Source organism: Plecotus auritus (genome assembly GCF_963455305.1).
Source record: "Plecotus auritus genome assembly, chromosome: 1".
NCBI lineage: Eukaryota > Metazoa > Chordata > Mammalia > Chiroptera > Vespertilionidae > Plecotus > Plecotus auritus.
Window position 1 is genome coordinate 234,247,751 of NC_137770.1, and position 24,003 is coordinate 234,271,753.

Sequence of the window (24,003 nt, forward strand, 5' to 3'; positions counted from 1 at the left end):
GGCTCACGAGCCACATGCGGCTCTTTGGCCCCTTGAGTGTGGCTCTTCCACAAAATACCACGTGCGGGCGTGCACGTACAGTGCGATTGAAGGAGTACCCTAATTAAGTTAATAACAATGTACCTACCTCTATAGTTTAAGTTTAAAAAATTTGGCTCTCAAAAGATATTTCAATCGTTGTACTGTTGATATTTGGCTCTGTTGACTAATGAGTTTGCCGACCACTGCCCTAGAGTGTCAGCCCCTAAAGACAGGGACCTTGACCATCTTGCCAACTATGTCATTCTGGTGCCTAGAACTGTGCCTGGAGTACAGAGGGCACTCAATAATATCTGTTGAAAGAAAGAATGAGCAGATGATGGCGTTATCTCATTGGAGGGTAAAGTAAATGAAAACCGTATGTACAAACTACCGTAAACATCAAGCACAAATACAGTGCAAACAAGAGAGCAGGTTTTTGAGATGCTGCCATATGTTTTACCAGAAACTGTGCTTAGGTGGCCGCATTGGACTCTTCTCTCATCTGCTTGTGTCATTTCCAATAACTGGAAGACAACAGCTAACTTAACATTAAGAAGCCGCTCCCCCACTATCCTCATCATAATGCTGGAACCGAGTAAGTAAGTTTCTTGGATATGTTCTTGATTGGAATTGAATAAAAATCAATATAAAGTGAAACCCCAAGCCTTCCTTTAGATCTTCCTTTAGACAAATTTTCATGTCTCTGATCTTATCAGGGAGGACAGTGAAAGAGAGGATGTGTTGGGTCAGTCTTTGGATAAAAGGGAACTCAAGCATAGCCATTAACGGTCTTCTAATACTTGGTCAGCACGAAAGGGCTACATCATTGATATACGAAAACAATTGCATTCCTGGTAGTCACACAGAGATCTCGTTTTACTGGGAACTGTATGAGAGCCTCTTAGGTACACTGCCACTTTGCACTCTAATTTATTTGGAATAATATGAATCCTGGTTGATAGTGTTCAGAATCAGAAAACCCTCCAAATAGGATAGCAGCTACCATTCAAAAAAGGCTGAAACGGAGATGTTTGTCTCCACATATCCCATGGGGAAAATGATAGACACGAAGATACTCATTTTTTTGCAAGCAACAGGGTCTTCCAAGGCACGGATGACTGTCTTTGCTGTCTCTCCTTTACAAAAAAAAAAGTTTATTTAAATATTGTTCCATCCCCACAAGCACTTTTATTATTTACCGATTAAAAAAAATGACATCATTACTTTTCTTCTGAATTTTTTAAAGCGACAATTGTGCAATTAAATTACTGAATTCATTTATATTTAATTGTGCTTTTGGTTTTAATGTGCTATTGGATGGCGTTTCTTTCTGGGGCTGTTAGTTTTCCACGCAACACGGAGAATCTCAGGCTATATCAAGGAAATATACTACATGGGCAAGACAAAGTCTCATTAGTGTTATTTATAGCATGCTGAAACCTCATTAGGGGAAGGTATGCTGGATTCAAAAATGCATTACCGGGAACGCTTTATATTTTTGTACTGGAGAAATTGCTTTTATTGTGTTTCTTTGTCACAAGCATAGTGGCTACCGGACTTTTTGGTTTCTTAAAGTATGAAATAAATTAAGTTGGAAGAAAAGAGTAATTAATCCACCAGCAAGTGTAGCCTCATCATATTAGTAGAATGGCCTCCACATGGTTTTAAGGGATTTCTATTTACCCATGTACCTTACCCTCGGCCAACCATTAATTTGTAATTTGTTTCACCTCAGGTAAGATGCAGTATTTTTCAGGGCAGTAGTTAGCATCTTAAAGAGTAATAATGGGCTTTTAGTGCATCTCAGATCAGAGATGAGTGAGACTTGAGGTGCAAAGTCACAAATTTCCCAATTTAGGAAGTCGTATTTGTTCTAATGTGAGCCATACATCCAATCCTGCATAAATGTTGTTCGGGAGACATGCCAGAGGACTGCGATTTGAAGAAAATGGGAAAAAAGAATGAGTCCCTAAGTTGTCCAAATGAAACTCATTTGGAGTGTGTGGTAGCCTGATGAGGTGGAGCAAGGAAATGTTGGACTGTTGCGGTTAACATTCTGCTTTTGTTCCAAGACTTTGCCCTGCTAAGGGGTGGGATAGTGGAAGTAATTCAGACCCAGCCACTAATTTTTCTGCTCCATTATCCTCCTGACTATGGTTGTTTATTGTCATCTGTTTGGGGGTGAAAGGCTGTATCCATAAGGAATAATTTCCACTGCAAGATTCAGAAAACTCAACTAATATGATATAATTCTATTTATTATTTACTTAATAGGAGGTATAGGTGGTGGTTTCAACATTTGTTCATTAGCTCAGCTGTGTCCATTAAGGATTCAGGTTCTTTCCATTCTTCTTTTCTATTGTTCTCAATTTTCTCTCTCTGTGCTACTGCCACATGGTCTCAAGGTAGCTGCCACAGCTCCAAGTATGACATCCTCACACTAAGTGTTGCAAACAGAAAGGGAAGGGCAGGGGAAAAAGTCTCATAATTTTGTCTGTTGTTTTTTTCCATAGAAAGGAAGCTCTTTTCTCAAACTCTGCAGGCTTCTTTTTAAGTTTCATTGACCAGAACTGGTTCACTTGATCTTCTCCTCCCCCAAACAAATGACTAATTAGCAATGAAAGTACTAGCATTGGACTAGGGAATGGAGAGGGATCCATGATGCCTAAGATCAAGGGCTCTCTCTGCAAGGAGAAAGTGGGCTGTTGGGTAATGAGGATGCAATATTTGTTGTCTGTCTTCTTAGCCACAGAGCAATTTATAAGATGGTTTTTGCACAGCAAATATTTTCATTAGTCACATTTGTAATCATGCTCTTTGTACCAAGATAGAGAAGATTTTCCCCTCTCTCCTTCCTCTTTCCTTCCTTCCATCCATTTATCCATCCACCCACTCATCCATCTACTGACCTACCTGTATGAAGAATAGCTACCACTTAATAGGTACATATTAATTGCTTTGTGGGATAGAGAGATAAACCAGACATGAATTCTGCTCTAAAAGGAACACTGACGTATTTTGGAAATTAGACATAGGCTCAAGTAATTGTAATTCTAGATGGAAAATATGAATTGACCTGGGAGTTCAGAGGTGGGAGAATTAGGGAAGCTTTCTGGAATAGAGTGGATTTCAGCATTTTCTATCTAACCCCGTATTAAACTCAACAGTCCCTTTTGCAGCCTTCTCATTGGAAAAAATTTCCTTGATTCTCTCAGGAGTTTTGTTTTTTTTTTGACAGCATTTTGTGGCCTAGCTTCCTGTGGCTGCCAGGGACACATCTGGGCGTGATGTGGTCTCTGGTTAAGAAAGAAGTGCCAGAGGTGGGTCTTGATGTTCTCTTGCTTCTCTTTCTAATGAGCACATTTGAATTTGTGGATGGATTGGGTGACTGGTTTTGATGAGATTGCTATTGGAATTATGTCACCAATGACTCCATGTGATGCATCCTGGACAAGCTCACTACAGCAAAAACCAAGAGAAAAATAGAAATCTTCAGCCACATTAGCGGTGATGAATGACCATGGCATTGGTGTGGCCTTTTTTTCCCCTCTTGGAAGCAGATAGCCCTGTACCTAACTACATTTCCAAGACATAATGACAAAAGTAGCTCCTAGTGTACATCTACAGGTGGCCTACCTGCCAGCTTAGACTTGAAGTCAGAAACCATTTAGGGCAGATGGGCAATTGAAGCTTGTGGGTCACATCCAGCCTCTAGTTATATTTTGTTGGGTAAATAGTATTTTAAAATGTGAAATTTCAGCCCTGGCTGGTGTTTCTAAGTGGTTAGAACATTGGCTTGCACACCAGAGGGCCCTGGGTTTAATTCCCAGCCCCAGTCAGGGTGCGTGTGGGAGGCAATCAATTGATGTGTCTCTCTCAAATTGATGTTTCTCTCTCTCTCTCTCTCCCTATCCCTCCCTTCCACTCTCTCTGAAAAAAAAAAAAAAAAAAAAAGGAAAAAATATCTTCACTCCGTGAGTGAGGATTAAAAACAAACAAGCAAAAGTGAAATTTCAAAAAATATAATTTCAGATTTTGGGCTATTTTTTTAAAAAATGGAGCGATTCTGGGTCCACATATTGGCACCTCTGCCTTAGAGGTTTTAGTTCAGATTTAGGCAAGAGAGAACAGATACACTGTGTCCGTGTAGAAATCATCCTACTCTTCTTACCTTTCAAAGTTCACAGAGGAAGCTTACCTGTATCTTCTAAAGGCTTTATTGTTTTGTCTAAAGCCACGAATAACTTTATATTTGAATTGCTAAGAGCCCTCTTTATGATGTGGTGACATTTCGGTTAGCTTTCTTTGTGTTTTTAATTTTTATTTTTCATTTAAAGTTTACTTTCAATATTATTTTGTATTGGTTTTTGGTGTACAGTATAGTGGTTAATCAATCACGCTTTACAAAGTGTTCCCACTGATAAGTCCAGTACCCATGTGGCACTATACATAGTTCTCACAATATTACTGAGTATATTCCCTACGCAGTACTGCATCCCCGTGACTATTCTGTAACTACCAATCTGTACTTATTAATCCCTTCACCTCTTTCACCCAGTGCACCAAACCTCCTCACCTCTGGCAACCATCAGTCTGTTCTCTGTGTCTGAGAGTCTGTTTCAATTTTGTTTGTTCATTTATTTTGTTATTTAGATTCCACATATAAGTGAAATCATATGGTATTTGTCTTTTTCTGACTGAATTACGTCCCTGAGCATTTAACCTCTAAGTCCATCTATATTTTAAATGGAGTAAAATTGGTTGGGCAGAATTAATCTAGCTAGCTAAGTGTTCATATGAATGAACACACAACACCCCCCGCGCCCCCCCACCCCCACACACATACACATGAACTCTCTACTGGGAGTCATTTTGGAAAGCAATTAACTCTTTTAAGAACTGCCATTAAACCATCCCAAGTGGTTTGAAAGAGTTAATGAACTTCCCAAGTATGCAATTTACTTCGTTGGGACACTACAAATTACAATCTTGGAAAATTGGTTTGAGTTATTGTGTTGTCACTATTGCTGATACGTAGTAGTAATAGTGGATTTATGTAGCACCTTGGCACCACAGAGCTAAAAACAATTACATTTAAATATCAATTTAATTTAATGTGAAAACAAGTTTTGTCTAATCATCATAGCTAATTGCCATCCTCTGAAAGCAGTTTCCACAACACTTGTATTAATGGTCTGCTAGCATGTTAGCTGTTTGGAAGTTTCTTGCATGAAGTATCATACAGCCTGAATTTATGTGTCAAAAACATCTCCTTGAATGTATTTACTAGCTGATGTGTATATAATGTATGACCTGCTGAAGATTAGAAATGTCAGTGGAGTGAACATGTCTTTGAATCAAATGTGTCTGGAGAATGTTCATGAGGATAAGGTGAAGGCTTCAAATAACAAAGTCAATACACAAAACAATGAGAAGGGGCGGTTGGCCCACCCACTCCTTCTGTCAACTAGGGATCCCTGTTAACAATCAATAGGTGTTCAGTGAATACCCAGAGATCAAAGAGGACTGTAACAAGTCATGTTTTCGATAATCTCCTGGAGCAATGCAAGATGTGTGATGTCAGAATAACGCCAAATAAATAAATAAAGAAAGAAAAGATTAAATACCTTAAATGCTTTCGCCCTTAAACCCTTAAGATAAGAGAGGATCAAAAAGCCAAAGTCAGTGGGAAATAAACCAATAGCTAAGTTGTTTATATATAATGACCAGACAGGCTGATGGGCTTTGAAGTCAGAAGACCTACTTTTCAGACCTGATTCTTCCTCTTTTGGACTGTGGGACTTTAAGCAAATTATCAGACATTTCAGAGTCTTTTTCAATATCCCCCTTTTCAATAAAGATAGTTCTAACATATATTTCAGAGGTTTGTTGAGAAGTTTAAGATGATTTACGTGCAGAGCTTGCACAGTGCTGGGCACATTGGAGATGTATAATTGGGTTTGTCAAGTGTCGAGTCCAATTTCTTCACAAGAAGAAAAGCGTTTTTGCACCTTGTATGTTAGGAATTTTCCAGAAATGGCCAATATTATTGGACCAAGTTCATGGAAATGATCTGGCTGTTCCTACCTGTGTTTTGTGCCTTGTCCGAAAATGCCTAGGTCAGCACTTGAACCTTCTTTCCTAGTGATCATTTTCCTGATGATTGGGTGATGCCTGTTGCAGAGCTGGGGTAGAGGTGGTAGGTTTGGAGCGAGACTTGAAGTCCCGTAGCACTAAATTAGGTGATTTAGACAGGTGTTTGTTTAGTGTGTGCTACTTAGGCAACTGTCAGTCTCTTCCTCATTCCACATTCAGGACAACCTGTTTCTAAAAGCAGTCTGGCTGAGATATGATAGTTCCCCCTATCCATGGTGGATACATTCTAAGACCTCCCCATAGATGCCTGAAACCCTGATAATACCAAATCCTATAGATAATATGTTTTGTCCTATGCATACATATGATAAAGTTTCATTTATAAAATACACACAGTAAGAGATAAACAACAACTAATAATAAAACACATAAATTATAACACTATATTGTAATAAAAGTTATGCAAATATGGCCTCCTTCCCTCTTCTTCTCCTTCTTCTTCACCCTCTTCTTCTCCTTCTTCTTCACCTTTTTCTTCTTCTTCTTCTTCTTCTTCTTCTTCTTCTTCTTCTTCTTCTTCTTCTTCTTCTTCTTCTTCTTCTTCTTCTTCTTCTCCTTCTTCTTCTTCTTCTCTCTCTTCTCTCTCTCTCTCTCTCTCTCTCTCTCTCTCTCTCTCTCTCTCTCTCTCTCTCTCTCTCTCTCTCATCTGATAACCCAGACAGCTACTCAGTGACTAACATGTCCCAGGTGGGCTGGAGCAGCTGGTGCGAGATTTCATCGTGACTCTGAACGGCGCGTAATTTAAAACTTATGAATAGTTTATTTCTGGAACTTCCCAGTTAATATTTATGGATCATGGTTGATTGCAGGTAACTGAAACTGTGGAGTGAGAAATCATGAAAAGTGAAACAAGGAAGGGGGTGGGGGACTACTGTATTGGAAGTGAAGCAGGGCATATCAAGCTCTTAGGTTAAAAGCCGGTTTTGTTTTTGCCACATTTGGGCCACACTTAATATGACCCATCGGTCTTGAAACCTAAAGCTAAGTCATGTGGTCCAGATGGGTAGGGTAGATCAGCTGGCTAGCTGAGGCCAAGTTGCTCAGGCTTGATGAGGTAGCCAGCAGAACACTAGGCAAGCACAGAAATGGTGTGGAAGGATGTGCAGTCTGGTCGCCACCTGTGAAAAGGATGGGATGCTCGGAGGGTAGAGTCAGAGACCCCTGGTGTGAGATGAGTGGTAGGAGCCCCCCTCCCCTCATGCCTCACCTCTTCTCTAGGCTCCTGGGGCTTCTTCCTTCTCCTCTTCCTTTGTGGGAGTGTTGAACTCATCTGCAGCTGCAGGGGAGGATCCCTCGCTCTGTGCCACCACTTCTGAGGCAGCAAAGGTAGACCAGGGAATGGAGTTTCAATGAGGGAGGCTCCATGTGCCTTGCCTCCCTGCCCCTCCCCCCTTCTCCCACATCCTTGAACTTGCTCCTCCCTTCCACCCCATTGCTCACATCTGCTGTGGAAGTGCAATGAGGAAAAGAGGTAGGGGCTACATTACTACTTAGCATCTGTTTTTGATATCAATTGTGGGGATCAATAATTGAGCAATGAGTTTTAAATATGAAGTGCCATATGAATGCTAAATAGACTTTCAATTGATGGGGACTCTTAACGTTTCAGATACCATATGGTGGGATGGGAACATATAGATATAAAGGCTTATTCCATAAATATCATGACAAGGTAATATACTCATTGGTTCAACAAATATTTGTCGAGTGCCTGAGTGCCTCCTAGGAACCAGGAATTATGGTAGGTGCTGGATACAGAGTGAACAACCATAGAAATCACAATTGGCTCTCCACCCATGCCCAAAGAACTTAGTGCTGATGGGGAGAGATAAATGATAAGCAAAGGAATAAGTAAGAGATATAAAATGACAGAGTAGTATTAAGTGCTAAGGAGAAAAATAAAGCTGAGAAGGGGATAAGGAGTAGGAGAGCAGTGAAATTTTAAATGAGATGGACTAGATAATTATATTTTAATAATCATTTCTTACCAAGGAGTTTAGATTCTCCAAATTAAAATCTGTAATTGGGTAAAGGATGACTTTTCTGTTATGTAGATATCCTTTCTAGAAATGACATTTATGGTTGCAGATGTGTGTGTTTGTGTGTGTGTGATATTTCAAAGCTCCCAAATCAGGATTTCTGTTTTCACCAATACTTGTAGGCTCCACTAATTTACTAATCCTTTTTTCCAATTCTTTCCAGTTCTTTCAGCCTTCCTCTTCCTATCTCATTCTTTCCACATGTCTGTTCTGTTCCCTAAGTTTAGTAGCATCCACTGGCCAAAGTCACCCCTGTGTGTGCTCCTAGAAAATCAAATTTAGAGGCCCTTGAGAATTCATGAATGTACACCAGGCTCCACTGGTGGTGTGTGAAAATGCACACAGCTGTGACATGGTGGTCAAGAGCAAAGGCTCTGGAGTCAGGACTGAGGTCTTGGGCATGTTATTTGTTCAAGGTCATCTTTCTGGACCTCAGTTTCCTTGTCTGCAGAATAATGATACCTCTTTCAGAATGCTGTGGTTAAATGAGAAGACTCCAGGAAAATGTATAGCATGTTGCCTGACCTATGATATGCTTAAGAGGTATTAGCTGCTCACCTCCTGATTGTTTCCTCATTCTATATATTCTACATTTTGGAAGATAATTAGTATAGTATTTATCTTAGAGCTAGCGTGGATCATGGGAATCATCTGGTTTAATGGTTTGCAAATGGTTATTATTTTTTCAAGTCACTAGAAGGAACCCTGTTTTTCCAAATGAAATTCAGCGTGGAACCCCAGTACCTAAGGAAGATCAGTGGGATTAAGCTTGTTGAAATGGGAGCAAGAAGTGTAGTTCCTGCTCACTCAGTGTGTGTCCCTTGAGACTTCAACCTGCTCATTTCTTCCCGTAATAGCCTGTGGGGCACTTCTGAGAAAGACTGGGGTTTCTCGGGTCTTTTAGAGGAACCAAAGTCATTTATCAGAGGGAAGGTAACTCTAATCTCCCCTCAAACGTTCTGTATCCTTAAATCCTCTTTGTAAACAGTCAATATTGCCTCCTCCCTAGAAAAATTGGGGGTGGGAACTGTAGTTTGGATTTCTCACCTATCTATTTCATCCCATTCCCTTTCTGTATTCTTCTGAAGTTTTTTTTTTCCAAGGCCACCAGAGGCTATCTACTTGGCAAATCCAATGGATTTTTCAACCTGCTTTACCTTTATGCAGAATCTGCAACTGACCATCTAATCCTTTCTGAAACTCTAACACTGGGGCTTCCATGATCCTTCAGTAAGGGCCTGAGGCATCTCAATAATGTTTTCTATAGCTTTTATTATGTCACTTCCTTTCTCAGAAGCCCTCCATGGCCCCCTATTGCCTACAGAATCATGTACACACCTTGTGGCCATATTTACTTTTATTGATTTCAGAGAGGAAAGGAGAGGATGAGAGAGATAGAAATGTCAACAATGAGAGAAAATCATTGATCACCTGCCTCTGGCATGTCCTCTATTGCAACCTGGGCATGTGCCCTGACTGGGAATCAAACTGGTGACCTCTTGATTCCTGGATCAACGCTCAACCACTGAGTCACACAAGCCGGCTTTATCCTTAAATTTTATGACTGCCCTGGATTACCTGAATCTGCTCTCAACCTCACAAAATGTATTTTCAGAGTTGAGAAGTTTACTTAAAGGAAAAAAAAATAAGGTTCAAGTTAGGAAAGATATAAAAGAGAAAGGACCCTTCATCCAGACCTGGTAAGAAGGTAAGGTTTAAAATAGTAGAGATGGCAGTAAGAGCTTGATGACATAGAGTATTTGCCTTTATCAGTCCTTCTAGATAGAAGTTATTCGAGATCAGGGACTGATGTGTTATTCATTTCTGGGATGCCCACAGTCCTGAACTCGCAACTCTGCTCACCACAATCCTCAACAAATGCATGCACAAAAGAAAAAATGACCCACTCAATTAGAAGTCTAGTGAACTTAAAAAATTTGTACAAGTTAATATAGCCTATTAATAAGTAGATTATAAAACCTTTGAAAAATGAGAACTAATATAGAAATGTGTTTTTATTAGCTAATTCCCTAATGTGTTTTTTGTTTTATAAATGATGCAATTATGTTATTACAGTGTATTTGTTTTATTAATAATTTTGTCAGGGCAAAGCCAGTGTCCTGTTGGAATTATTTGTATACCTGGGCTTTTTATCAGGGCTTTTCCAAAGGAAGTATATCAGTTGTTTATTTATTCTTTTTTTGTTGTTGTTAAATCATGCTGCATCACAAAGCACTCTAAAATTTAGTGGCTTGAAGCAACCACTGTTTATTATTTCTCATGAGTCTAAGGGCCATCTCTGCTATTTGGCTAGTCTCAGCCAGGCTCAGATGATCTCAGCTGGGCCCATTGTTTTGTCTGGGCTATTAGGTGGCTCAGGTGGGAGCTGGCAGGTCAGAGGATAACCTTGACTCTGCTCTAACTGGTCTCAGGCTAGCCTAGGCTTTATTTCCTTGGTGAAAGCAGGCGAAAAAGAGATAGAGAACATCAGTGTACAAGGCCACTGGGCTCAGATCACACACACTGTCCCATCCATACATTCTACTGGCTAAAGCAAGAGACAAGGCTGCCAAGATTCCAGAGATGGGTAGATAGACCCTATTTCTCAATGGGAGAAGCTGTTGAGTGGATACAGGGAGGGGGAGAGAACTGAGGACATCCATCTTTATAATCACTCTTCCACAGGTCTACATACTTTGTCAGTTTTTCTGGGACTGAGGAGACCAGGGAAGATGTGCATGACTCCAGCTGGCAAGACCATGAGCTTCCTTTGGCCTCATCAGTACTCATGCTGCTACTTGAAGGTGCTCAGAGTCTCACCATTCAATCCGGCCCTGAAGCTGATGTAGCTGTCGAACAGCTAATTCTATATTCTGTCCTTTTCATGCCCTCTTAGTTTCTTATCTCCTAACATAGGAAATGATAGATCAGTTGATTTGTTGCCTTTGTGTCTATAATAAGTACAGAAAATAAAAGACTTTGGGAGGTTCATAGGAAGCAGATATGTAGAGAAACAAAAAGAGGTATCTTTGGTTTGCCTCTTTCTTATTTCTTAGAGGCAAAATCTGAAAGAAAGTAGAGTCTTGGGGCATATTGTTTGGTTTGGGGAAGAGGTAACTGGGTGTGTGAAGTGTGTGTGTGTGTGTGGTGAGGGGGAGTGAATGGAAGTGCTGATCAGGAGTATTGGAAGGTATGAGAAAGAAGGGTCTGATCAATAGCTATTTTTCAAGTGCGGAGCATAATTTGTGGCAGGCTGCTGAAATGAGTTAGTGCTTCGCAGTTAATGGCTGTGAGCACATTCCTTTATTGCACACTCTCCAAAATGTTTGCTGTCAACAATTCTAAAAGGCTGTGAGTGACTCACAACGTGAGTAATGCTGGTGCTTCGTGAGCTGTGGCCTCTCTTCCGAAAACCTTCCACTTGGACTTCGTGTCTCTGGATTGTCATCTCTGGTTTGGCTGTCCCTCAAATCAGCCAGCATTCTTGCCATCTGGTTTGGACGGCACTCTTTTGCAAGTTGCCCTTTTCCTCGCAGTTCTTTAGTAAGCCCTCAGGAAACACCATTCTCCTGCTATTCAAAGTGTAGTCCAGGGACCAATAGCCTAGGTGTCAGCTGGGAGCTTATGCATTTCAGGTACCACTCCAGACCTACAGAGTCAGAGTCTGCACTTGAACATGGTCCCCAGGGGATTCTCATGCACACCAAAGGATGAGGAAACACTGTATTGTTGATTTTCACCCCTGCTATTTCTGTTCCCTCCCTGTTAACCTCTTCAAGGTCAGAAAACACTCCTCAACTTTTCACTGACCTCTCCAAGAGGGATTCCAAAGTGTGATGGGCTACACTGGCAGCGGTTGAAATCAAGTCCCATGAAAAAAATATACACAGGAGTGGACATAAGTAGGCTTGCAGTCATAATACACATAAACAATGCAATGATTAATAGATGATAATATAAGAATAAATTCTGTGTTTCGTGTACTCATAACTATAAACCTACTTTTGCCTGCCCCTGTATGGCTTTCAAGATTGAGTATTTGTTTTGGTCATTGGAAAGTGGTGGTGGCTGTGGAATCTTATTCCTCTTTATAGTGGTATAAGGCACAAAGGAGCCTGAAAATTAGACATCTACAAAAAAGCAAAGGCCATGCTAACCTTACTGTCACCACACCCTAATGAATGTTAACCAAGAGTTTCTGCCAGAAGAGTGGGGGCTCCTGTGAGTAGAGGCACCTTAGAGATTCTTTCTAATTCAGAGAGCCCCCTATGGAGTGAGATATATGCATTCATACAGTGCATTCCAGAAATCATGTGCCACGCACAGAGTCAAGCATCATATATCCATGACATGACTTAATCAGCATGTCAGCCCAATGGTGTATGATCCCCATTTTACAGACGACAAAATTGAAGCTCAGGGAAGTAAATTGCCCAGGGTGGCACAGCTGCATCCTTAAATTTTACTAGTATGTGATTTCTCCAACCGGAAGTTCCTTTCTTTGGTTCTACAAGGCTTTTTTCTCTGAGTTTACCAGGCATCTATTTTGAGAAGAGCCGTTATGCTAAGCTAATTCCTGACCTTCTTCCACACCTGTGCTCAGGTATTTTGAGTTCCCCATCATCATCCTTGTCTTTATTGTCTGTTTCTTTCTTTCTCTCTCTCTCCCTTTTTTAAAATCTTTACTGTGGAAAGTATTAAATGTGTCTCCCCCCACCCCCACTGACCTAGCTCCCCCCACCCCCTCCTCCACCCCAGGCCTTCAGCACCCTATTGTCTGTGTCCATGGGTTATGCATATATGCATACAAATTCTTTGGTTGATCTCTTTCCACCCAGCCACCTTCCCCTGCCTTCCCTCTGAGGTTCAAAAGTCTGTTGCATGCTTCTATGTCTCTGGATCTATTTTGTTCATCAGATTCCACATATGAATGAGACCATGTGATACTTTTCGTTCTCTGACTGGCTCATTTCACTCAGCATAATAGTCTCCAGGCCCTGTCTGTTTCAAATGCTGCCTCTGAACGAGCTCCATTTTGATACCTTCCAACAGGATGTCACCTTTCTCTTTGAATTCCATCACCTGTGGTTGTCTGAAAGCTTTACTTACTCGTGGAATTACCTGGCACCTTCTCTAACAAGGAAGTTCCATCCTTTTCTCCTCTCAGCACCCTTTGCCCTGCCTGGCTCTGTGCCTGCCACATCACACACAACACATATTTGTTCAGTGAATTGAATCGGAGCGGGTTTCTCTCTGCCAGGGACCTTGGGAGTGTCAGCACTCCGCTGGACAAAAGGTTGTTAACAGAGGAGAATTTCTCTACGCAGACTATTTCACACTTTTCACCAAGATTGCTCTTAAACTTCAGTCCACAAAGAACTGAGGCCCAGGGGTTGATGGGTAGGAGGCAGAGCATGTTACAAAACCTCAGTAGCCACCTGCCTGGGCCTCTGAGCAAAGGGGAGCCCATCCCACTGCATTGGCTCCTTAAAAAATCTCGACTAGAAAGCAAGCAAAAAACGTTTAAAACTTCCTCTTGGAAAGCGCTGCTGCCTTTGATTTCTCAGGATGTCTTCAAGTGACTTGGGTCTATTTTTAATACCTGTGAGACATGATGTTGTAAGGAGAGCTAAATATAGGGGCCACATCCCCGTCTCTTTTATTCATTGGCCTTAATCTTCCTAAGAGGGGAAAAAAACGCACGCAGTGTTTCACCACCGAGTTGTGACGTTTGCCCTGATGCGCCCCGCTGGAAGAAAATTCATAAATACTGTGTCGGAAATAAAGGTAATGAATGGGTTCTTTTTTGGAGAAAACGTTAAGTGGGAGTTTATGTTAGACCTCCCCTGTCTGCTGAAGACTTCGAGATAGTTCCTTTCATTTGCCTTGGGGTCCTTTGGGGACAGCAGCCAGCCTGTGTTACTAGAGCAAGCTTCAGCACCCGCCACCAGAATGCAGAGGAGCAGGACGCTCAGCCAAAAGCAGCACAGGCACGGGCAGCAGCTGCCATTCCAGTTCATTATGAATGTCCAAGGCTGCTGCTGCTTTTCCTCCTCCCTCCTCCCCCTCCTCCCGCTCCTCCCCTTCCTCCCCCTCCTCCTTTCTCTCCCCCTCCACTCCCTCCTCCTCCTTCCCCTCTCCCTTCACCCCTCCTCTTTCTCTTCCTCCTCCTCCTCTCCCTTTCCTTCTCCTCCTCCTTTTCCTCCTGCTTCTCCTCCTCCTCCTCTCCCTCTCCTCCTCCTCCTCCTTCTCCAACCTCTTCCTTCTCCTCCTCCTTTTCTTCCTGATTCTTCTCCTCCTCCTCCTCTTTCTTCTTCTTTTTTTAAAAAAGGGCATTAAGTGCATGTTAAGAGCAAACAACTTTATGTGTAACCACTGGACCAGAAGGGAGAGACTAGGGCTTCTTGCACCAGCTGTAAGCCTGAGGGATCTGTGCTGGGAGGCTCTGCTTTCTCCATTTTATGTTTTTTGATGCCTTCACGTTTCCCACACACCTTCAGGATCCATCATTTACGATGGATCCCCATATTGTCAGTGTCTGGGATGGGGCCTGGAAAAGTCCCTGAGGTGAGTCTTTGATCTGGTGCCGATACCATCACTGCCATTAGCTGTGGTGGAGGTTGACGAAGACAAGAAGGCAGTTGGGAGTGTGGCTAACAGCACGGGCTCTGCAGTCCCCCACTTGCTCTTGGCCTCACTCCTGAAAAACCATAGGAGCTTTGGAAAGTTATGTAACATTTCCACGCTTTGGTTTCCTCATCTGTCAAAGAACGATTGTGAGAATAGCTAGCAGAATTGTTTTAAAGATTGAAGAGCATGGCACATAGGAAGCACTCAAGCTTTGCCTTTAAACCTACCACAGTAATGAAGGGTGGGGCCTGTGAATATTCTAGAGCTGTGACGTGATTCAGGCTCCTGCTGGCATTTACATTTACTGTTTGGACAAGCACCTGCAAGGATGGTCTTGGCTTACTTTGCTTCTTGGTCCTGATGCCCAGTGTTGCTCCAGGTAGGATGGCACATGTGGTATCTGTGCTCCAGTGGGCTGCCTGTTGGAAGCGAGGTCTTCCACTCTTTGCTTCCTTGGCCATTCCTCAATAAAGAAGGCCACCCACACGCCCTGCTCAAGGGATAGGTCTGCAGCTGGAAACACTGGAGGATTCCTTCCAGTGAGGTAGAAATCAGAGGTCTTGAATAGATAGCATGCTTTCTGCCCAAGTCCAAGAAATTCTGTCCCACCTACTCCCTAAACCTTCCCAAAGAAGCTGCACTTTATAATCTCTGCTTGCTGTGCTCCTGTCCCTCTGTCTTCAAGAAAGGAGTGTTCCCAAGGAGGACAGCTTTGTTAAGTGCCTTTGCTTAACAAAGAGTCATTAATGCATTGAACAGACTGTCCAACCTATGAGGGAAGACGGGGGTGGGGGGGTGGGGGGGCGATGAGGGGGGCAAGATATCAACCAAAGGACTTGTATGCATGCATATGTGGATAGCCAATAGACACAAATTGGGGGGAGCATGAGCTGGGGGGTGGCGACTGGGGAGAGGAATGGGGGGAAAAGGAGACTTATGTAATACTTTTAACAATAAAGAATAAAAAAAAAGACCGTGAGCTTCTCTGCTGATTTCTTGTTGCTCTGCCTCTGAAAGAAACCTTTGGGGAAATAGCCTCGGGATGATTAGGTCAGAAGGACCCTTGTTCCCCCAATTTGTCTGTTTATACAAATCATTGACTAGAAGCTAGCAGAGGAGAGTTTGTTTGTCTTATAGGCATCCATGGATATTTGGATTTGGAAATGAATCTAAAAAACAAAAAAAATTCAGGGGTCAGAGTGCCATGAAGTATTGTCACTGGTTCTGTGGTCTGCATAGCTGTAGAAACATTTCAGAGCTGTTTTATTTTAAAACATAGCCACCTAAAACCTTAAACCTCGATTTTATACTAAGGGTTGGGGCAGGGACTCATCTGTGCCACTCTTCTCCAAGGATGTTGTAATTTTAGCGGGACTCCTGGAGATGAGCTATGTCCGCGAGGAAGGATGGGATGGGTCCTTGTGTTCCCTTCTCCACAGCTCAGGTGCTGCTTGTGGCTGAGATGGTTTGCTTACCTGGCTGTCTCCCTCACAGGATGGTAAGGGCTTGTGTGTGCTTCCCTCATCTCTCAGTCACCAGTACCCAGCACCATCCTTATCACACAGTAGGCGTTTAAGACATGCGCATTAAAATGATGTAAAAACACCACTTGGCATCTGTTTATTTATAAAGAAAGACATTCATCTTGATTTCTGTTATAGGGCTGAATTTATCTCTGATGTCAGTGTAAGACCCAGAAAAAACATTTGAATTTGAATTCTATTTGGTCTGTCTATGCATTTATGGTTTATTTGATAGCTCTAAGAGACACATATAAAAATCTAAAATGAAGTGAATTAAATAAATTGTAGAGTTGGTCTCCCTTCCCCTACTCATACCACCCTGAAACTGTTAAACCAATGTGTGCTCAGTTTCATTGTTGCCAGGTTAATACCTGGTCTGCACCTGCAAATTGGAGTTTGTTGTAGAACCTTCAACAATTACGGCTGTTCAGACAGAAGCTAGAAAGTATGGGTTTAGCTCTGATTTTGTAGTTCTGTCATAATGCTTTCCTGGAAAAAAATAAATAGATGAACAGCCATGTTTGTCACAAGAGGCCTTACCTCTAAATTATATTGTTTTGTGGTTTTAAGCCAGATCCTTGATGTTACTTTAACTTGGTTTTCATGGTTTAATTTATTTTAGTTGGTAAAGATTATTCATCACTCATTTAATTCCAAGGTTATCTATTGATTCTTTTCTCCTCATTTGGTATTTTCTGACATTTTGTGGCACTTGGTATTGATTTATAGAACAACATCAGTCACCTCAATGTTCGCAGGAGGTGTCGTTCACTTGTCATCAGCTGTTTTTCTGAACTGGTAATCGGGATAGTTATGTATGTCCAGGTTGTTGGGTGAGAGTCCTGCCCTTCCCACCTACTGGATCCTGCTTATAAAAATCCTTACATAATTTTATAACTGAAATCACTGACAAGGTTCTCCAGAGGTAGCACCATGCAGCTTCTTAGTGGGGGCTCAGTTCTTCCCTGTAACATTTACCAGCCATTCTGTTGTTAAACTGTGCTAAATCTCCACTCTAACTTAAAATAATAACAATAATAATAAAGCCTGCTGTGCAGATAGACCTTTAAGGTAAGTCTCCCTAGCCCATTGTTTCCTAAACTTAATGAATCAGCCTCGTTAAAATGCAAATGAAATTCTGTAGCTTTGCAGTGGGGCCCCAGATTCTGTGTTTCTAAGCTCCTAGCTGATGCCAATCTGTACAGTTTGAGTCACAGGTCCTTAGCCCATCTTCCAACCAAATTCCCACCCTAATTTGCCTCGATTTTGAAGTCCTCAACCTGTGTCTGAGGTTTCCCTTGCATTAAGATGTTAGGATTAGGAGGAAATACAGAGAGATGTGATGTGACTCACTCCCAATTTCATTTATATTTTAAAACAGCGATGAGAACCTAGTGTGTTACAAATATGTAAACCAGGGGTGGGGAACGTCCAGCCCGTGGGCCGTAGAAGGCCTGAGAAATCATTTAGTCCAGTCCTGCCAATGCATTAAGGGAGAGTTAATTAAATGTTTGACCAAATATAGCAGGCTAATTTTTAAGTTGATAATTTTGTATGGCCTGAGGATGATGTTATAAATATCCAAATGGCCCTTGGCAGAAAAAAGGTTCCCCACTCCTAGTCATTGTAAACCAATTGTGTAGTTTCTAAAAGTCTTCAATCAAAAACTTTGGTGGTTGGTAAAGTCAATTTCATGAGTTCTTGAATTCATGCTTCCTATATTTCTTTATACCCGAGGGACTTTGACAATCCGTCACCTCCTCTCCTCCAAGCCTTTCTCCTCTTCTGAGGTTCTTCTTGTCACCATCGCATTCCTTGCCTGGTTGTAAAGAGTTTCACCCTCCAAGCCCAACTGGAAAATTACTCCTGAGCGTGTTAGGAGATAAAGCTTTAGGCTACCCCTGCTAGGAGTATTTGCAATTTCATAGACAGTGACTGAAACGTTTTTAAAAGCAAAAGATATGACTGAGGGAATTTTAGCCCCATGACAGTCTACTGGTGGATATTTTGGGGGCACGGAGGGTGGTGAAAAGGGAAAAATGTTTCCAGCCTAGTTCTCATTCATTCTACTCATAAGATCTACCTTACTCCTCTACTCATTAATCCATTGGTTATTAGTTCTGTGGTCTTATGACTTCAGTTGGTCTTTGAAGTAAATTCTCTTAAGAAAGGATTCTTAATTCATCTCAGCTGTTTAACATCGGCTAAGGCAATGCTCTGTGTCTCTGGCTCCCTTGATGTCTAGAGTATCTCAAAGTCAGGAACAGTATATAAACATACTGGAAGGGGAAATATTATTTTTATATTGGATTGGGAAGGATGATGTATGGAATGCCTTCACCTGGTCAGACTTAGATTTGATTCTTCTCAAATCAGCGACAGATTCATATGTAGAGAAAAATTGAGGTTCTCATCTATATGTTGTCTTTTTATCACATTATTTTGCTTGGGGCTCAAACACATCAAAGTAATTCAGACACTGTGGATGAAATAATCTTATTTTCATCAATAAATGTCTACTAAATCCTTCCGATTATAGGCAGTTGTTATTAGTACATGGTTATAGGAAGACACGGTAATACCCTGCAGTAATTAATTGGAGTCTATGTGGCTTAGATTTATACAACGTTTAGTTATAGCCGGGTTGTTCCTCACATAAGTGATATAAGTAGATTTAGGTATTGAAATAGATTCTGTTCCTTGGTTTGAAAATTCGAGTCTATTGCTTTCTATCTCTGTTCATTACGTGTAGGTTAAGAAGTAAGTCCTCCCTCGTTTACCATTTTCTTTCTTCCTTTCTTTCTTTTTTAAATCACAGAAGCCTTCTTATTCCATACAATTGAGAATGATTGTTGACTGATTAATCACATAAGCTGATTAAGTTGGGAGATCATAAGTCATTACATACACAAAACATTTGACTTTTGTTTAAAATCTAGAAATGCACACTTACTCACCACTATTTTGCTATGGAGCCAGGGCCTTTTACTAAGCAGAGGTCCACAGAGTGGAATTCTGGAGTCTTTATTTGTGTCAGCTACATCCCTAATGGGACGTCTGCAAATTTCAGTTTCAATTCCTTTAAAGTGAATTGGGAATTTAAAGACAGTGTTTTTAGTAGAGAGCCTGTGTTGATTTTTATGATTCCCACCCCTCCAATAGCAATTTTTCTTTATTGGGTCTTTCCAAAGCATTTGACTAGTTTCATGAAAAGCAACAACTCCCTTTCCATTGAAACACATATTTTATAGATATACTATTTAATTAAATTATGTAATTACATTAAGGAGCACAACTGCATAAGTAGTATTGTAACAAACACGCAAATCTTGATAAGTATACAGCTCAGCTACACGGGAGCCAAAGTGTGTGGGTTTGGGGACACGAGAGAGGGTCCCACCAGCCACTGTGTCCTATTAGCACATCCTGTGGGCACCACTGTTGTTCAGTGTAGCTATTTTACAGAGCTTGTGGTAAGCATTAATTATTCTACTGAAACAGTGAACTGGAAAGGATATTCTATTTTTTTTTCTTTCTGAAATATGACCCTGACACCAGGGTTCATCCTTTTTAAACATCACTCTTAGGACAGCCATTTTTGTTGGTTTGTTTTTGTTTTGTTGGAGTTAATATACAGACACCTCTCATGTTCTGCATCTGACACATTATTGTAGTTGTTTTGGGAAGCAAATTTCTGAAGATAAATACCTTACCATTAGTTTCCAATAAAAAAAAAAAGCAAAAACAGAAGTAAAAGTTTGTGAGAAGTATCTTGGAAAATTTCATTGAGGATGGATTTAAAGTGAGAATAAATAATCAAAGGGGCGATAGAAACATAAATATTCCAGCCCAGGTGCCAGATGTTAAAAACAAAGTGTGTTCAGAATCCTCTCTGTGGATGAATGACCCTCACACTTCCCCTGTGCTTGGGGCCTCCTGTGCTCTGTACTCATTTTCCTCATGTGCCCCGTCCCCTCCACTCCAGGCTTCCTTTCCTTTCCACAGTGAATCATCTGCATCTAATAGAACAGGTTCAAATGCCACATTTTACCAGCAGAGAACACTGTTTGTGGTTTAATTTACTTGGAGACATCTTTATTTTCTAGCCTTTAGATTCTTAAAATGAAGTATTAACATGTTTTTAAAGTATAAGTTAAAGAAATTTACTTTAAAATCAAGGGAGGGCTGATGGGTGATACACTTTGTATAGTTTTTTTCCTTTTTTATTTTTATGTGTAACTTTTCCATGAGGGAAATGTTACAAATTCTAAAATGCTTTCTATTTCTTATTCGTCAGCATATTCTTAATAACCTACTTATCTCGAGGCCAAAACAGTGAGTTGCTGGCAATGCTTGGCATTCCTTGGCTTGTAGATGCATCGCTGTAATCTCTGCCTTCCTAGTCACCTGGCATTCTCCCTGTGTGTGGACTAAGGCCTATCCCAATGACTTTTCTTTGGCTTGATTATCTTTGTTGAAGACCCTATGTCCAAATAAAGTCACATTCTGAAGTACTAGGAGTTAGGACTCTTTGGGAGGACACATTTCAATGCCCAGCACAAGACAGAGTTAACAGTACTTACATTTGAAAAACCGTTTTAAAAAAATATTTTTATTGATTTTTAGAGGGAGAGGAAGGGAGAGAGAGAGAGAGAGAGAGAGAAACACTTATTGGCTGCCTTCTACACGTCCCTCACCAGATCAAGCCTGCAACCCCAACCCCAATAATGGGCCCCTCTGAGATATCCAATGGCAACCTCTGGGTACATGGGACAATGCTCAACTAACCGAGCCACACTGGCCAGGGCTAAAAACCTTTAAAAAAGAGACTCTCGCAGTGGTGTCCCAGAGCAGGGTCATGTTTTGAAATGTCAGTGCTGTGATCTGGCCAGAGTGTCATTCATACTTTCCTTACACTTGGTTTTCATAGTTGAGACTTCCTTCAATGAAAACATTTAACAAAGACAGAAACAAAATGAATTCGTTTTCGACTGCTTGATTTAAGAACAGTGAATAAACACCGGGAGAGTTAATAAGCTCCTGTATTCATGTATGTTCTCATTATGTTTACATTTCGGAGACGTGCACTTTATCAGTAGCGAATTTATCCTGAGCTACACTGATTATTTGATGCTTCATTTTGCTTTCGTTAATTTCCTTGTGAAGTGATAAGCAGCATTAAAGTCATGCTATTCTGAGTCTGCTTTCAGAGACAGAGTGATGTGGCCTTATTGAATACTTTCACCCTTTCTTTTTAAAATTCATATTTCTACATCATCTATGGAAATTGCCCAGCTAAATGCTACTCACTTATGAGCAGGCAAAACCCAGGCTGTAAAAGAAGGAGGAGATAGTGGAATATGTAGGACATGGGTAGAATAAACTGGGTTGGTAGTGGAATCTATTTAAAATAATACTTCAGACATACTCGATGCTTGTTATAAAAGCTCTAGTAGATTATTTCATTATTCCCACAACAAATCTGTATAGTAAGGGCAGTGTATTGGTTAGGGTAGGTGGGTTATACTGATGGAGCAAATAATTCTAGAAGTTTATTTCTTATACCCATAATGTCTCTTATTAGTCCAGATGACTCTGCAAGGAACCGTTATCTATGAGTTGGCTCCGCATTTGGTCTGCTTTGATATTAACACGTGTCTTATCAACAACACATGCATTAACAGTCACTGAAGTGAAGGGAAGAGGGGGCTGAGAGTCAGGGGCAATGATTAAACCTCCCTATGGAAAGTGATGCCCGCTATGTTTCTTGTATTTCATTGCCCCCACACAGGTCATGGTTATGCCTAATTATAAGGGGTTTAGGGAAACACAATCTTGCTATGTTCCTAGAACAGAGAGGAATCAGATATTGATGAACAATATCTAATTGAGACAAAAGTGTGCCCCTTTTACAGATGTGGAAAGTAGGGTCCAGAGAGGTTGGGTATCCTTCCCAGGGATATAGTGCGAGGTAAGAATGGAGTAGCTGATCAAACCAAGGTCTGTTTGAAGTCAAAGACAATGTTTAAGCACTTTGTATTCTGTTGTCCATAGGAACTGATTCAATTACCTTGCAGATGGTGTGATTCAAATGGTAAAAGTAACTGCTCCCAGTTTTTTTTTAAATTCCTGTGACGAGGATTTGGAGGTGACAAGGAAAACCAGATGACTAATGAGTCTTCCATTGAGTCTGGTCTCTAGGAAAACTTTCTGGACTCTTGCTCCGGCCTTTCTGTCTTACACTTCAGGGTAACCTCCGGAGAGGCATTGAATATTCCCAGTAAAAAGAGAGGAGCCAAACAAGTAAAGGGAGGATTTTATATGTAGGTGGAAGGCATAATCTTGTGATTATTAAAAAGATAATGATGTTGCCCAGCTGGCATGGCTCAGTGGTTGAGCATCGACCTATGAACTGGGAGGTCACAGTTCGATTCCTGGTCGGGGCACATGCCTGGGTTGTGGGCTTGATCCCCAGTGGGGAGTGTGCAGGAGGCAGCCAATCAATGATTCTCTCTTATTATTGATGTTTGTCTCTCTCTCTCTCCCTCTCCCTTCCTCTCTGAAATCAATAAAAATATATTAAAAAAGATAATGATATCAAGTTAGCTTTATATGGCAACTTATAGTCTACAAAAGATGAGAAGAAACGCACATGTTCTCATTGATTGTGATGCCATAACAGTGAGGTGTGCTTCAGACTGTATCAATGAAAGGCACCTACTAGCATGAAGTAAGGACCAAGAACACAGGCCTTAGAGGTAGGCCAGCCCATCCAAGGCCAATGTCTTCGTTGCTTTAGGATTCTTCATCTGTGAAAAAGGAGCACAATGCTAACTTCATAGAATGTTAGCAAAGGGTACACAAGGTAAGGTTAATAAAGCACCAAGCACAGTGCTGCGTACCTAGGGCCATGCTCAGCCAATGCTGGCTGCTCTTCTTCTTATGGTGGTTATTGTGAGGAGTTTTTAAACAAGGCATGTGATCATTAGATTCTATGTGCAATGGTAGATCATAGCATGAATATTATAATTGCTTCTGGAATATTATAATCACTATCACTAGAGATAGTGGAATATATTTTGAGCACAGCAACCAGGTAGGAGAAATTACCCGACACAATCTTACATGATTTGCTGAAGGAATTAGCAAAATAGAACATGGAAAAGAAACACTCATAGAGACATGAGGGTGGGGGCATAGTGTCTGTGGGTCTCTGAAGCATTGTCATCCCACAGAACAGCCTTCAGTCTTGTTCCTATGGAATTAAAAATTAGTCCAGCCATGGCAGTTGCAGGGGAAGGATATGAGTTCATTTTGAGACAAAGCTGTCAACCATGGAACAGCACCCCCTTGGGAGGTAGTGAGCTTACCGTCATTGGTGGTATAAGCATTGTTTAGATGGGTACTGAGAAAGTTGTGGGGATTCAAGTGGCAGCTGAGTGATTAGAGAAACCTTAAAGGATAAGACTGAGTTTTGTGATTCTAATTCTGGGTGCTCAATAGAATTATCCAGACAGATTTTAAAAAATATGCCACTGACTTGGGCCCTGCCCTAGACCAGTGAAGTCAGAATCTCTGGGAGGAGGCCTCAGCAATAGAATTTTTATGAAGCTTCCTAGTTGGGTTCTCTCTAG

The 24,003-nt window shown here is 41.2% G+C and overlaps 1 protein-coding gene across 2 annotated transcripts in view; it reads left to right on the plus strand.

The window, feature by feature from the left end:
- PPARGC1A (PPARG coactivator 1 alpha) overlaps nt 1-24,003 on the plus strand; it is a 655,697-nt gene that overhangs the window by 329,769 nt on the left and 301,925 nt on the right. The gene's annotated exons all lie outside the window — the stretch shown is intronic.